The sequence below is a fragment of the Mobula birostris genome, chromosome 3, assembly GCF_030028105.1.
Source record: "Mobula birostris isolate sMobBir1 chromosome 3, sMobBir1.hap1, whole genome shotgun sequence".
In the NCBI taxonomy this organism is placed as follows: Eukaryota; Metazoa; Chordata; class Chondrichthyes; order Myliobatiformes; family Myliobatidae; genus Mobula; species Mobula birostris.
This window is the reverse complement of record NC_092372.1, coordinates 92410714-92427958: the sequence shown is the minus strand read 5'-3', so window position 1 is coordinate 92427958 and position 17245 is coordinate 92410714. Positions and strand designations below refer to the sequence as shown.

Genomic DNA, 17245 nt, shown 5'->3' with positions numbered 1-17245 from the left:
GCACATTGCATACGTTAATGCTAACTGTTAGAATTCAAACCCGATTACTTGTTGACGCTTTATTTTCCTTAAAGCTTCACATGGAAGTTAGTCATCCAAAACGTGGCTGAATGGGCTGGACATACAAGCATCCAATGGTGCCCCCACTGCAACGGTAACGCCAAACATTCATTCTTCCCGTCTGCTTCACGCCGCCCGCTGCTACTTTCCAGACTAAAGTGGAACCCCTACTTGACGAAGAAATAATGAGTTCTTTCACTTGTCTGTGACACGGGGTGCTGATTTTTTTTTTCTTAACCCCGTTTTGTACACTTGATTACTAACAGAACCTGCCCTGCAACTTTGTAAATGAGCAGCGTACCCAGCCGGACACATCCACCTTTGGGAAATTGTAGAGGAATGTGTCTCAGATTGCAGAATGGTAAGCTTGCGCTAATCAAATAGTGCATCTAGTTGGTGCATTTCCTTCAAGGGCAAATCCCGGTGACAGTGGACCTTTTGGTGGTGGTGTATGTGTGTGTGGTTTAAATCCTGTTCGGGAGTGCTGCGAGACCACCATGTCCGCCGGTACAACCGGGTGCCTGACTGCGAGGAAGTCAACGCACTCCTTTGATGCTGGATCTGGAATGGAGTAACGCTGCGCTGCCGCTGCCAGTTAGATTCCCAGAGTAGCATGCGAGAGAGAGAGAGAGCGAGAGCGAAAGATACAGACAGACAAAGGGAGAGAGGGGCAGGTCCTCCAGCGAAGCAGGCGAGTTGAAATGGCGCGACTTGCGCCATTAAATGGACAGCAAAGAGTATTTGTTGGGGGGGCAGTGAAAGAGCGCTGACCAATCGCTCATGTGTAAGACTGAGTATTGAAGGATGATGAACTGCAGTAACTTGATGGGAACTGGTCGGGAGCCTAGGCGTGCACTTGTTTATTCAGTCGGGTTGCTTGACAAAGAGGCTGCACTTCGAAACGCCCTTTAATTTGTGAGTGGGGCATGGCCACGCTCGCTGTGTGAGGTTGACTCGCTACCAAAGGCTATCTCCCACTCAGCGTTCAGTAGAAATCTACTGTTGTGGCAGCCGGTCACGAGGCAGCCAATGGGATCCCCGTGTTGCAGCGCGACGCCGAGCACAGGGCGATCAGCGGAGGCAACTGGTGCAGCCCGCACTCCGCACGTCGCCATCAAATGATGAGCGCACATTGCGCGCCGTTCAGCGAGGGTAGAACGTTGCAGTCATGAAGTAAAACGTATTCCCGATGTTTTACAAATAATTTATCTTTTTAACACCGTCGGATGCTTCCGTGCAGACGCGCTTCCTTTCCAATCTATCTTCTCCTGTCGTGGCTATCCCCCTGACATTTGAAGACTTCCTCTATCTTTTTCTCCCTCCTGAAATCTTGATTTTTATTTTGTGTGATAAAATCTGAAATACAAGGAAGATTGGAGCATATAATGGTTGGGAACAGGTTCTTCTGATTCATTCATATTCTCTCTCTCTCTCTCTCTCTCTCTCTCTCTCTCTCTCTCTCTCTCTCTCTCTCTCTCTCTCTCTCTCTCTCTCCCTCCCTCCCTCCCTCCCTCCCCCCCTCTCTCTCTCTCTCTCTCTCTCTCTCTCTCTCTCTCTCTCTCCCTCCCTCCCTCCCCCCCCCTCCCCCTCCCCCTCTCTCTCTCTCTCTCTCTCCCGTTCTCATTGAATTTTTTAAGTTGGAAATTAATTAATTCTGATCATAGAGAATTCAAACTTGAAACCGGCAAAATATTAAGCTGTAATGGCATCAAGTGTGTGGGTTCTCTAAAGTCAATAGTGGCCACATTGAATGCATTTATTTTTATGTGGGGCAATTTGTGCTACTGGTATCAATTTTAATGATAGGTATCATGTAAGAGATACTTAATTTTTAACATTGCAGGATTAACGATTATTTGTTTTATTAATTGGTATCCATTTTCAATAATTGAACGTCCGTTGTGATTTTTTTTTATCTGGAATTGTTGCTTATGTTCAAACCTTGTGAACGAATACAAATAACCATTTAAATCAACTTCTGCCGTGCATAAACCCATTCAGTTCCCAATTTGCCCGACTTAATTCAGTTTATTTTCATTGGTACCACTGCAAACTTGTCGTGAATGTTGCCAATTCTACTGAAGGGTATATTTGTTTGATAACATAAACGAGTAAGAGTGATCAACTTAAGAGTTATAAAATTTTAAAATATTTTGTTTGTTTAACAACCTGCAATTTTACTGTTCATTTGTCGCTGAAGGATGTCGCTGCTTTGAAAATTATTTACTTTACTGCTTTGCATCCTATAATCCATTTAGCTGCTCTGTTGACCTTGTTCTCATATTACAGTGTTGTAGGTTTAACACCAAGTATACTAAATCATTTTTAATTAGCTATTTTAAGAAGGTATAGGAAAGAGTGAATCAATCATCAGATAAATTTCCAAATCTGCTTTGTTTCACTTGACTGCAGCAATTTTAAATCATCACGCAATTTCGCTATTCACTCTGAATCCCCTAAGAAAATGCCCTTGTAAAAGCCCAATAACATTGACTTTTTTGAAGCGTGTTTTGCTTGTCACTGTGTTTACGTGTTTGAACCTTAGACTCCCCTATCAGTTAACACTGTGCATTAAATGCACAATCACTTTTCACCCTTCTGAAATGAACTAAATTGGCTTTATTAATGTTTTACCCATCTTCTTTTACAATTTTCTTGATGTTAATCATTTGACTATCTAGCTGTATGAAAAGAGATCATTTTTGCACTTATTCCTTGTTGTTTTTGTTCTCTGAAGCACATTATTTTGCAAATTCTATGTAAATTGTACCTCACATCTGTTTTGCCTTCAGTTAATTTTGTTGATCTGTCAATGCCCTTCTGAATTTCTTTATAGTGTATTTCACTGTTTTAAATAGCTGCCTCCTGTAATGCACTGTGTGTATGTTTGTATTCTTCAGCAGTTGTAGTCCATCCACTTCAGGGTGCAACGTGTTGTGTATTCAGAGATGCTTTGCTGTACACTACCTTTACAAAGTATGGTTATTTTGAGTTACTTTCACCTTCCTGTCCGCTTGGACCAGTCTGCCCATTCTTTTCTGATCTATCTCATTAACAAAACATTTTCACCCACAGACTGATTTTTTTTTTGTTTCTTGCACCATCCTCTTTAACCTCTAGAGACTGTTAATGCATGAAAATCCCAGGCGATCAGCAGTTTCTGAGATACTCAAACCACCCATCTGGCACCAACAACCATACCATGGTCAAAGTCACTTAGATTACATTTCTCCCCCATTCTGATGTTTGGTCTGAAGAACAACTAAATCTCATCACCCTGTGGATATGATTTTATGTACTGAGTTGCTGCCACATGATTGGCTGATTAGATTATTGCATTAATGGAAAGGTGTATAGTGGTCACTGGGTGTATTATACATCATATTTTGTGAACACAATTTTTTTTCTGTAATGTTACTAATGCTCTTTGAAATTCCCTGCAGTATGGATATGGTCATGTGAAAACAAAAGTGAACTTAAGAATTAAAAAAAATCCTTTTCCATTGGCCTGATCATTCTACCTTGCATCAATAAATCAAGTTCCTATTCAGCTGTCACAGTTATTTTGTATAAAGTCATATTTTGTGCAAATGCCCAATCACTGAATGGCAATTATTGCTACAGCATATTTTCAGAGCGGGAGGCCAGATGGACTGAGCCACTATATTACCTGGGCAAGCTTCTGACTTCTGTGCAGCTCATTCCGCCACAGGGGGCATGATACGTCCCTGCATTCACATTGGTGGGTAAACTTTGGTGGCTTGGCCAGTTTTGTTTTCTGTTGGGTTAACAATAGAAATGTATGGGGTCTCTAGCTCATCTTAAGTGTAAGTAGTGAGAAACAGAAATGTAGAAGAGAAGCAGCTACAGCTAACAGCAAAATCTGCTTACATATTCATCCATAAAAGGGCTGTAGGGACTTATTTTTGGTCTAGTTACTGATGTTCACTTAGCAGGGTAGTGACCTCTAAATAAAATGATAGCAGGGTGAATGCTAAACATTCCAGACCTTAGTATCTCTCATCCATCACAGAAAGTAGTCTTAATTAAAAATATGAAACGTTTTCATTGGTTGAAGAGATGTACTTGTTTGTAGAATTATTTGATTCAGTACTCCCCTGCATGGATTTTAAATTCTAGATCAATTAATACTGTGTACATTTATACTTGACACAGTCTGGATGTAAAACCAGATTGTCAACTTCCATGATGCAGTAAATAGATAAATGCTATTAACAAAACAGCAGTGACTACAACAAAACAGTCCTCAGATATCCGATTACACGTGACACACCAGGATATGACCAATCTAAATCACTGAGTTTAATATTACAACATATTATTCTATGGATTATGGTTTATGGAATTTAGCTTGCAGAAAACACTTGTAGCTCTGAAACAAGAACCATACAGTAGTAGAAGTCCCAGTGAGGAAAGTTTTCTATCTGCATTCTTCACAAACAGCAAACTTTAATGAACTATGCTTGTTGAGTTGAAGAACCAAATTGATGGAGAAATGCAGTTAACAGTGGCAACATCAGTGGCTCTGAGTGTTGATTATATGACCACTTGTGCATGTCAAAGTGTTTAGTGGCACAGGAGAGACTGCAGAGCTCTCTTGGAAGTTGGGAAGTTCAGCAAGATTGTTGAGTTACTGAACTGTGCATTGTGGCCATTGCTGTTAGATAGGAAGCTGGGAAATAGTACATTATATGAACTGGGTATTTGTCTATTACTCAGTCTCTTGAGCCAACTTCTCTCCAGTTCCCTTTGTGACTGTTGATAATTAAAGACAATTAACTAAGAAAAGTTTGGCCAGACTCCTATAGTTATCTGCTTTCTGATTTCCTTCAACAACGAAAGATGTAGATTATGAAAATTTGGTGCATTTTCGCTTTGATTTCCGGTGAAATGTTCAAAACCATTTCGATTTCTTTATTATTTCTAATTATTTCAGAACTTTTCTGCACATAATCTGAAATAATTAGAAATAATAACAGAAAAAATAATTAATATCTATGCAGCCTAACAGCTTTTTTGAGTTTCTTCAGTCATAACTTTTAGGCTCCTCCTTTATTGCTGTCTACTGTCTAACACATTGCTCTCTAACATATTGCTTGCATTTTAAAATGTGATTGCAATTTGAAGTACCTTAGAAGTCTTTGCAGAGGTGCAGAGATAGTACATGGAGTGGATGAAACTTAACATCAGACACATTTTGTTATATTGGCACTCAGTACATTATAAATATGAAAATATTAAACAGGGGTGTATTTGGAATGTTATGCATTTAAAAAGTATGTTAAGGCATGAACTCAATGCACCCAAGGTCCTGGTTCTATGCTTTCTGATTCCATACACTGGGAAGACAACAGAAAATGTACAATGAACTAAAACTTACCTAACTTAGTTACTTCTGATGATCATCTTGCTGCACTTGATGGCAAACTGATGTTTTACACATCCCTTCCTACCCTTTAGTTGTTATATATGGAATTTGTCATTTACACTGAGTACAGAATCAGAAACAGGTTTATTATCAATGGCATGTGTCATGAAATTTGTTAACTTAGCAGCAGTTCAATGCAAATATAGAAGAAAAAAATAATAAAAAAGCAAATCAATTACAGTATACGTATGTTTTGATAGATTAAAAATTGTGCAAGAAAACAAAAATAATATATATCAAAAAGTGAGGTTGTGGTCAAGGGTTCAATGTCCATTTTGGAATCAGATGGCAGAGGGGAAGAAGCTGTTCCTGAATCGCTGAGTGTGTGCATTCAGTCTTCTTTACCTCCTTCCTGATGGCAACAGTGAGGAAGGGCATGTCCTGGGTGCTGCCTTTCTGAGACACCGCTCCACGAAGATGTCCTGGGTACTTTGTAGGCTAGTACCCAAGATGGAGCCGACTAAATTAACAACCCTCTGCAGCTTCTTTCAGTCCTGTGCAGTAGCCCCCCACCCCTTACCAGACAGTGATGCAGCCTGTTAGAGTGCTCTCCACTGTACATCTATAAAAGTTTTTAAGTGTATTCATTGACATACCAAATCTCTTCAAACTCCTAGTGAAGTATAGCCGCTGCCTTGCCTTCTTTATAACTGCATCGATACGTTGGAACCAGATTACGTCCTTTGAGAACTTGACACCCAGGACTTGAAACTGCTCGCTCTCTCCACTTCTGATCCCTCTATCAGAATTGGTATGTGTTCCTTCGTCTTACCCATCCTGAAGTCCACAATCAGCTCTTTTGTCTTACTGATGAGTACCAGGTTCTTGCTGCGACACCACTCCACTAGTTGGTATATCTCACTCCTGTACGCCCTCTCATTACCATCTGAGATTCTACTAACAATGGTTGTATCATCAGCAGATTTCTAGATGGTATTTGAGCTATGCCTAGCCGCACAGTCATGTGTGTAGAGAGAGTACAGAGCAGTGGGCTAAGCACACACCCCTGAGGTGCACCAGTGTTGATCGTCACAGATTGTGGTCTTCTGGTTAGGAAGTCAATGATCCAATTGCAGAGGGAGGTACAGAGGCCCAGGTTCTGTAACTTCTCAATCAGGATTGTGTGAATGATGGTATTAAATGCTGAGCTATAGTTGACGAACAGCATCCTGACATAGGTGTTTGTGTTGTCTAGATGGTCTAAAGCCGTGTGAAGAGCCATTGAGATTGCATCTGCCATTGACATTGCATATATGTTATGTAAAGCTTTAATTATGGACATTTCATTGTTAGGTTTGAATGAGATTGAAGGGCAGCTTCACAATCATTAACACAGCAAAACAAAAAGCATCTGAAGTAGCTTAACAGATCTTGAATAAAACACTTGGATTTAAGACTTAGCAATCTGCAAGAAGACTAATAAAAGCATTCAGTTATATTTAAAAACAGTTGAATTTTAAGTACAGAGTAGCTTTTAAGATTTTAAATGGACAGAATCTATATAATTTTTTGATGTGATGCCATTCATGTTAAAATACCCCCATTGATTCACCATTAGAAGTAGTGCAAAACTAACAATTTTTAAATCCTTTTACTACTTTTATAGAACTGATCACTGGTAAAACTGATATTTATGTATTTCATAAGTACCCCTGACATAATGGTTTGCTGGGCTATTTCACAGGATGTTTAAAAGTTTGGTTTCTCAAAATATCTGGATTTACATGGTTCATGGTGAGTTTTGACAATAGTGTTTTGATTTTAGACATACAGTACATTTCCTATCTTCTACAATGGGATACATGTATTTTCAGAATAGCAGTCCAGACCTCTAATTACTGGTTCCATAGTGTAGCCAATACATAGTTACAAGTTGTGGACTAATGGGATTCTCATACCCATGACTGGCTTTATTGCTAAAAACACTTGTGATACAAAATTTAAATTTTGTAGCGGATATTCATATACCACTGAACACAAGTTTGTAATGTGCTGCCTTATAAGAGTTTTTAACTATATCTGAGTATTAAAATTATGTAATACTGAAACAAGTTATATAAAGACTTAAGCCCAAGAATTCTCCTTATTTGTCTTCTCTGTGCAAGAAAACTTGAACAAAATATACTGGGATATACGCAGAGGATCAAGCAACATCTGTAAAGTACATTTTCTTTCTCTTGTCGTGGAATTTGGCCTAAATTGTTAAGGGTTTCCAGCATTCCACTTTGATTATTTCTGATTTCCAACATCCACAGAATTTTGGTTTGTATTTGTTGTTTTGCCAAATTATACAATTGAACCTTTATTAACAAAAAATGGTTAGAGGATGTCTTGGCTTTTCATTGCAGGATGAAGGAGAGGTCTTCCTTTTTTAAAGAAAGGGGCTTCCTTTCCTTCACCATCAACTATGCCCTCAAATACATCTCTCCCATTTCACGCACATCTGCTCTCACCCCATCCTCCCGCCACCCCACTAGGAATAGGGTTCCTGTTGTCCTCACCTACCACCCCACCAGCCTCCGTGTCCAACATATAATTCTCCATAACTTCCGCCATCTCCAACGGGATCTCCCCATCAAGCACAGCTTTCCCTCCCCCCCCCTGCTTTCCACAGGGATCGCTCCCTACGTGACTCCCTTGTCCATTCATCCGCCCCATCCCTTCCCACCGATCTCCCTCCTGGCACTTATCCTTGTAAGCAGAACAAGTGCTACACTTCCTCCCTCACCACCATTCAGGGCACTAGACAGTCCTTCCAGGTGAGGTGACACTTCACCTGTGAGTCTGCTGATGTGATGTACTGTGTCCGGTGCTCCCGGTGTGGCCTTCTATGTATTGGCGAGACCTGACACAGACTGGGAGATCATGTCGCTGAACACCTACGCTCTGTCCGCCAGAGGAAGCAGAATCTCCCAGTGGCCACACATTTTAATTCCACGTCCCATTCCCATTCTGATATGTCTATCCACGGCCTCCTGTACTGTCAAGATGAAGCCACACTCAGGTTGGAGGAACAATACCTTAAATTCCATCTGGGTAGCCTCCAACCTGATGGCATGAACATTGATTTCTCTAACTTTCGTTAATGCCCCTCCTCCCCTTCTTACCCCATCCCTAAATTTTAATTTTTTTCTCTCTTTCCCTCTCACAATAACTCCTTGCCTGTTCTCAATCTTCCTCTGGTGCTCCCCTCCCCCTTTCTTTCTTCCAAAGCCTTCCGTCCTATGATACTTCCCCTTCTCCAGCTTTGTATCCCTTTTGCCAATCAACTTCCCAGCTCTTAGCTTCATCCCTCCCCCTCCTGTCTCCTATCATTTCAGATCTCCCCCTCCCTCTTTCAAATCTTTTATTATCTCTTTTTTCCGTTAGTCCTGACGAAGGGTCTCGACCTGAAACGTTGACTGTACTTCTTCCTATAGATGCTGCCTGGCTTGCTGCATTCACCAGCATTTTGTGTGCGTTGCTTGGATAACAACTCACTTTACTGAAGCATGTTGCATATAATGGAACTGTTGAGTGGGTATTTGCTCCTTCTGAGTGTCTTGAGAATATATCAAGGGTTAATTGTGCACACAAGTTGCTGAACTTGTTTTGATAATTTAAAATGATTTATGCAAAACACTTTTAAAGAATATTTGACAATATTCCTTTACTACTTGCAAATCTTTTGTTCTGCTGGTTACGTTGTATGGTTTCCTTATATTAGGCTACAGCATGCTGATAATAATGATAGCTTGGCACCATAGATCTATTTTCATATTTCTTCTGTCTGTAAAGAGTTTGTACCTCCTCCCCGTGATCTGTGTGGGTTTCCTCTGGATGCTATGGTTTCCTCCCAAATTCCCTTGATAGTGTGGGTTAGTAGGGTAATTGGTCACATGGATATAATTTGGCAGCACGGGCTCATTGACCTGATGGACCTATTACTGTGGAGTATATCTAAATAAAATTACAATAAAAATTTTCAATAAGATAATAACAAGCTGCTAACATCAATATTAACTGTTCCTCATTAGTAATAAAAGCATCAATGTTTCTTAAGAATGTATAGTTTACCGTACTATGGATCTCTTGGGGGCAACATCAAATTTAAGTCCACTGATCTGCAAGTTCACTTTGCCATTTAATGTAAATCAGAGGGTGGAAATATTGATATTATCCTCCAGTGAGGTGGGCATGCAAAACACAGCTTTTACATAAAATCACATATTTCATATCAGAAAAAAATGGCATGCTAGGAAAAATAGTATGCTGTGCTATACCATGTTGTCATATTGACAGAATTTGCCAGGTTCTATAACTCATGTATATAACATTCAAATCACTGACAGGCATGAAATCTATTCTTAAGCCAAGCCCATAACAACATAGCTCAACATTGCATGCATATGCTATGAGACCATCAGCATAATTCTGCACCACTAATATCTGTAACAAAATTGGAGCTGCAATTAGATGAGACCATGTAGAGTAGTCTATTTCTGAAGGTGCTTTCTGCAGGATGTAGATTCCTACTTGGATGTATTTTCAAACTGTCACAACAGATGAGCTCAATCCAGCAGATCTGTCAGTAACTTTTGAAAATAAGAATGAAGATAATATATCATTATTTGGTAGTGCCTTAAAAAGAATCATATTAGACTCTGGTACATAGTAGATATAATTAAAGTATCAACGTCTAACAATCATTGATATAGTAACAATAGATTCAAAAAAGTTCAATTTCCATATAAAGGTATTCTTGGATTTATGATTTTTTTTGTAATCAATTTTTAGATATTCTCTCACCGCAGGAAAGATAGGAGAAGAAAGTAGAAACGTCTTGTCTTATTTGGATGTGGAGAGCTGGGCTGAGTAATTTTCTTACTTTGCTCTGTGCTCCAGTGGCAAAGTGCTTTATCCACTTGACCACAGAACAAAACTTCCAGCCATTACTTAATATGGCTAGTATATCCTGCACATCAGTTTCTAAACTGTTTTCCTAACAATTAATTTTTGGGACCTTTAAGCTTGATTAAAGTAGGCCAATGACGCTGCTGCTGAGGAACTGGATGAGGAGGAGGTGAGGATGAGAAAAGTAAACAAACAACAAGAAATTTCATTTGATATTTTTTACAGTGTGGCTACTACAAAGATTTTAAGTGGTTATACAGGCATTGACTTTTCACTCAGAGGCAAAATCTTCTTTCTTACAGTTAACACTAACTTTTATTGCCCTAAACATTTTAAATCTCTTCAATGTAATATAGAGCTTTAGAATACTAATCTCTCGCAAGGCAAACTTCTTCACATCACTGCTGTGGAAAATTTCAGTACTGTGTTGAAACGGCCAGTGAGCCAAGCTCTCAAGTAAAGAAAATAATTTATGAATTATCCACAATCTGTAATTTAAATCATTATAGCATTTTGCAAGCTTTAATGATTATGGCACCAAGGATAAGAAAGATTGTTTTGATACAAGCCATTCAAATTGTCTTGACATTAATTAAGGAGTAAGAGCTTCTGCTTCTTAAGCTCCAAGTATTTCAAGGTTTTTGAGAGAAATATCCAGACATTTTAGAGTATTTCGTTCAAAGCCATGCCTGTAGAACTGCAACTGTTTAAAAAAAAATGCCAAAAAACTTACTGAAGTAACAATATAGATATGAGTAGTCAAGAAAATAGAGTCTTTTGAATACGGAAAAACAAATAACAAAAGAGTAAAGGAAACACATGCAGTTTGTAACAGCCAAAGACAAATAGGCACAGCTAATTGACCAAATTGGAGATTTACAGCATTGAAGCAGATGAAGAAAAAAATTACCTGATGCAGAGGTAGCAGGTAGACATCTGTATCTTTTGAGTCATAAAAGCAGTGTGCAAGAAAAACAATAATTTGAAAGAAGGAAATAAACAGTTGTATACATTTAGCCAAATTTTATGTCAAGAAGTTGTTAGAGTTTGCTTCTGTAATTTTCAACCAGTTTTAAAAACATAAACATTTTTGATGAACAAGTTAAATTTAGTAATCTAAAAAAAATACATGTTCAATGAACTTGGGGCTGAAATATATCAGCTTTAGAGAAGCCAACATGCATATGTGACATTAACATGCAAAAAGTATGAATAAAGGGAGCCTTTTCTGGTTGGTTACTGATTTCTAGTGGTGTTCCATAGGGGTCTGTGTTAGGACCACTTTGTTTTATGTTATATGTCAATGATTTGGATGATGGAATTGATGGCTTTGTGCTCAAATTTGTGGATGATATGAAGATGGGTGAAAGGGTAATTAGTGTTGAGGAAGCAGAGAGGCGGCAGTAGGACGTATAGATTAGGAGTATGGGCAAAGAAGTTGCAGATGGAATACAGTTTCAGGAAGTGTATGGTCATAAACTTCGGTAGAAGAAATAAAAGCTTAGACTGTTTTCTAAACAGAGAGGAAATACAAAAATCTGAGGAGCAAAGGGACTTGTGAGTTGTCATGCAGGATTTCCGAAAGATTAATTAGCAGGTTAAGTCAGTGGTGACATACACAAATACAATGTTGGTATTCATTTCAACTGGACTAGAATATAAAAACAAGAATGTAATGTTGAAGCTTTATAAAGCCCTGCTGAGGCCTCACTTGTGAGCAGGTTGGGCACCTTGTCTCAGCAACAAAGTGCTGACATTGGAGACAGTTCAAAAGAGGTTCATGAAAATCATTCTGGGATTGAAAGACTTACTATGTGAGGAGTGTTTGATGGCTGTGGGCCTGTACCCACTGAAATTCAGAAGAATGACGGGAGATCTCATTGAAATCTATCGGATGTTGAAAGGCCTTGCAGGAGAGGATATTTCCTACGATGGGAGGGTCTTGGACTGGAGGGCACAGCCTGAGAATTGAGGGACATCTATTTAGAATGGAGAAAAGGAGGAATTTCTTTAGCTAGAGAGCGGTGAATCTGTGGAATTCGTTGCTACAGGTAGATGTGGAGGACAAGACATTGGATTTTTTTTTAAGGCAGAGGTTGATAGGTTCTTGATTAATCAGGGCATGAAGGGATACAGGGAGAAGGCAGGAGATTGGGGCTGTGAGGGAAATGGATCAGCCTTGAAGAAGTGGCAGAGCAGACTTGATGGACCAAATGGCCTAATTCTGCTCCTGTGTCTAGTAATAGGGACATCACGGAGCAGATAGGGAGATAGATTCTAGAAAGGTGTAATAATAACAAGGTGGTTGTGGTGGGAGGTTTTAATTTTCCAAATGCCGATTGGCATCTCCCCTGATCGAGGGGTTTAGATGGGGTGGAGTTTGTTAGATGTGTTCAGGAAGACAGGAAGGTTTGTTGACACAATATGTAGATAAGCCTACAAGAGGCGAGGCTATACTTGATCTGCTATTGGGAAATGAACCTGGTCAGGTGTCAGGTCTCTCAGTGGGAGAGCATTTTGGAGAGATTGATCACAATTCTATCTCCTTTACCATAGCACTGGAGAGGGATAGGAACAGACAAGTTAGGGAAACCTTTAATGGAAGTAAGGGGGAATTATGAGGCTATCAGGCAGGAACTTGGGACATAAATTGGAAACAAATGTTCTCAGGGAAACATACGGAAGAAATGTGGCAAATGTTCAGGGGATATTTGAGTGGCATTCTGCATAGGTACATTGCAATGAGACAGGGAAAGGATGGTAAGGTACAGGAACCGTAGTGTACAAAGGTTGTTGTAAATCTAGTCAAGGAGAAAAGAAGAGCTTACGAAAGGTTCAAAAAACTAGGTAATGATAGAGATCTAGAAGATTATAAGCCTAGCAGGAAGGAACTTAAGAATGAAATTAGGAGAGCCAGAAGGGGACATGAGAAGGACTTGGCGGGCATGATTAAGGAAAACCATAAAGGCATTCAACAAGTATGTGAAGAACAAGAGGATAAGATGTGAGAGAATATGACCAATCAAGTATGACAGTGGAAAAGTGTGTATGGAACCTGAGGAGATAGCAGAGGTACCTAATGAGTAGTTTGCTTCAATTTTCACTAAGGAAAAGGACCTTGGCAATTGTAGGGATGACTTACAGTGGACTGAAAATATTAAGCATGTAAATATTAAGGAAGAGGATGTGCTGGAGCTTTTGGAAAGCATCAAGTTGGATATGCCACCGGGACCGGATGAGATGCACCCCAGGCTACCGTGGGAGGTGAGGAAGGAGATTGCTGAGCCTCTGGCAATGATCTTTGCATCATCAATGGGGGCAGGAGAGGTTCTGGAGGATTGGAGGGTTGCAGATGTTGTTCCCTTATTCAAGAAAGGGAGTGGAGATAGCCTAGGGATATTATAGACCAGTGAGTCTTACTTCAGTGGTTGGTAAGTTGATGGAGAAGATCCTGAGAGGCAGGATTTATGAACATTTGGAGAGGCATAGTATGACTAGGAATAGTCAACATAGTTTTGTCAAAGGCAGGTCATGCCTTATGAGCCTGATTGAATTTTTTTGAGGATGTGACTAAACACATTGATGGAGGTAGAGCCATAGATGTAGTGTATATGGATTTCAGCAAGGCATCTGATATCCCCATGCAAGGCTTATTGAGAAAGTAAGGAGGCATGGGATCGAAGGGGACATTGCTTTGTGGATCCAGAACTGGCTTGCCCATAGAAGGCAAAGATTGGTTGTAGATGAGTCATATTCTGCATGGAGGTTGGTGACCAGTGGTATGCCTCAGGGATCTGTCTGGGACCCCTACTCTTCATAATTTTTATAAAAGATCTGGATGAGGAAGTGGAGAGATGGGTTAGTAAGTTTGCTGATGACACAAAGGTTGGAGGTGTTGTGGATAGTGTGGAGGGCTGTCGGAGGTTACAGTGGGACATCAATAGGATGCAAAACTGGGCTGAGAAGTGGCAGATGGAGTTCAACCCAGATAAGTGTGAGATAGCTCATTATGGTGGGTCAAATATGATGGCAGAATATTGCATTAATGGTAAGTCTTTTGGCAGTGTGGAGGATCAGAGGGATCTTGGGGTCCGAGTCCATAGGACACTCAAAGCTGCAACGCAGGTTGACTCTGTGGTTAAGATATACAGTGCATTGGCCTTAATTAATTGTGGGATTAGTTTAAGAGTCAAGAGGTAACGTTGCAGCTATATAGGTCCCTGATCAGACCCCACTTGGAGTACTGTGCTCAGTTCTGATCACCTCACTACAGGAAGGATGTGGAAACCATAGAAAGGGTGCAGAGGAGATTTACAAGGATGTTGCCTGGATTGGGGAGCATGCCTTATGAGTATAGGTTGAGTGAACTCGGCCTTTTCTCCTTGCAGCGACGGAGGATGAGAGGTGACCTAATAGAGGTGTACAAGATGATGAGAGGCATTGATTGTGTTGATAGCACGAGAGGGCACAGTTTTAAGGTGCTTGAAAGTAGGTACAGAGCAGATGTCAGGGATAAGTTTTTTTATGCAGAGAGTGGTGGGAGCGTGGAATGGACTGCTGGCGACAGTGGTGGAGGTGGAAACGATAGGGTCTTTTAAGAGATTCCTGGGTAGATACATGGAGCTTAGAAAAAGAGAGGGCTAAGGCTAACCCTAGGTAACTTCTAGGGTAAGGACATGTTCGGCACAGCTTTGTGAGCCGAAGGGCCAATATTATGCTGTAGTTTTTCTGTATTTCTATGTCTTATGGTCTTATTATTGTAAAGCAAAGCCTTTTCAGAGATGTTAAAGAAATAAATTTGGATACAAAACTGTATGCTATAACCATGGATTTAAGAAACCCAAAATTAAAATCCATTTGTGTATTTTTATTTAGCTTATTCTCTTCATGTTTTGCATAATGATTTTGAATTTCTTGCTGAACAGTGTGAAGTGATATAAAATTTCCATATTTCAGTTTTGATGTATTTTGAGAAGCATAGGAAATGTGTTCATTATACAAATGGTAATAGAGGTAATAAACCGAAGGCTTACTAAGTCAATACATTGTTGATTTGTACCGTAGAAATGTATTCTGTGCACAAACAAATCAAAGTCTTTGCAATAACAACCGTTCCATGTCACTTTTGTTGTAATCAAGCAGGTTAAACTAAATAGACATACTTTAAGTGCATTATTTCTTGTTTTATTTAAATTTCCCTTTATATTAGTAGGGATAACTATAGAACAACTGGAACACAATAGTACAAGAATGCAACAGAAGCAGGAGTAGGCCATCATACCTCTCATGCTGCCTCTCTATTCTGTATGGTCATAGCTGATCTATACTGACGTTAACTGTTCTATTCTATTTGTTTACAATCTTCAATTTCTTGATATTTCTAGTATTTTTCTCTCTCTCTCTTGAATATATCCAATGATGTGGGCTCCACCTATGGGGTCTGAGATTTCCAGAGATTCATCACCTCTGGGAGAAGAAATAATGAACCTCAGTTTTAAATTACTAGCCTGTTATTTTACAGCTATGTTGTTTGTGACTATTTTTCATCATGAAAAAATTAACATCTGTCCTGTCAAGTACTCTTAGGATTACATACAGTATGTTTGGATAATGTCATCTCTCAATCTTCTGAAGTCCAAAGTATACTGTCCCTGTTCATAGAGTTTGGCACTAACTTTGTTTACTTGAATTTTGGCAATGATTTGTTTATTTTAATCTCTGAAATTTGCATCCACGATTTTCTTGTAATTTTGTTTTTGAATGTTTAAATAATTGTAATATCCACAATTAAGTACTTTATAGATAGTTGGTTGAAATTTTTGTTTTGAAATCAATGAGGAGATCTCCACATTTCAAAAGACCTACTGACCAGTTTAGATTGAACCAAGATGAAAGTAAAAATGCTCAACAAAATAAAAATTTAAAGCCATAGATTAATGCTTGGTTGCAACATTGTGCACTGTGTTTATAACCGCAGTCCTAATGCTATTAACTTTTCATTTAATTCTTAAGTGAAATCTAAAGCAAGGGTTCAAATGATTAATCTAGGTGTTTTGGTTTAGAAATATTTAAATTCTATTTTAAGTGCTTTTCCTTTTAAATAAAGATGTGATTTTTGTCTTGCTAGGAATACTTTGTATCTATTTTAGAACAGTAGTGACTTCAAAATTCTCATGGCATCTACAGGCTAAAATCTGAATTCCCGAAGCGCGAGTTTGGTTTGATGCCATTATAAAGTTATGTTTCAGTGTAAGATTTTACCTTTACTGAACATTTATACATGTGACGATGAAAAAAAGACCCCAAAACACCTAATTTGATTTTAGTTGTTGAAATTAGGACATAAAATTGAGCTGTTCAGCTAAGCATCCTCTATCTGAGAACGAGCCCTTTTCTCAAGTGCCTTCATTCATCTTTCCATTAACCATCAGTTTACTCTTCCTTAAATGTTGACATTCACATTCTACAACTTCACAAACTTTTTCAAAAGTAGAATTTTTGTTCTTTTATACTAAATCTTGAATTTATCTCTTAAAGATTTTAAATCACACAATTGAATTACTCCCAATATCTTTACACATCTCTTTAACCTTAACCCCTGTTCTCCGCTAGATAACCACGGCTTTTTCTAAAAGATATTACTTGATACCTATTTGATTTAAAAAATGGACAGAAACGGGAAAAAGCCCCCTCCCTCTCCAACCCATCAAAATGACGGCGGAAGCGTGCTGTGAGTTAGTTCGATTCCAACTCTCGGTCGTCATACGCGTAGATGATCTAAACAAGGTATGGGGTTGAACGCAGGCAAGCGGAGATTCCAGCTACCGGTCTCCTTGGCTAATC

General features: G+C 39.3%; 1 protein-coding gene across 1 annotated transcript in view; it reads left to right on the top strand.

Annotated features, from left to right (window-relative positions):
- Positions 1–360: 360 nt before the first annotated feature.
- Positions 361–17245, top strand: part of LOC140195158 (uncharacterized) — a 38614-nt gene continuing 21729 nt past the window's right edge. The window contains exon 1 of the mRNA XM_072253028.1: positions 361–421. The gene's annotated coding sequence lies outside the window, so the exon portion shown is untranslated. The remainder of the gene's footprint in view (positions 422–17245) is intronic.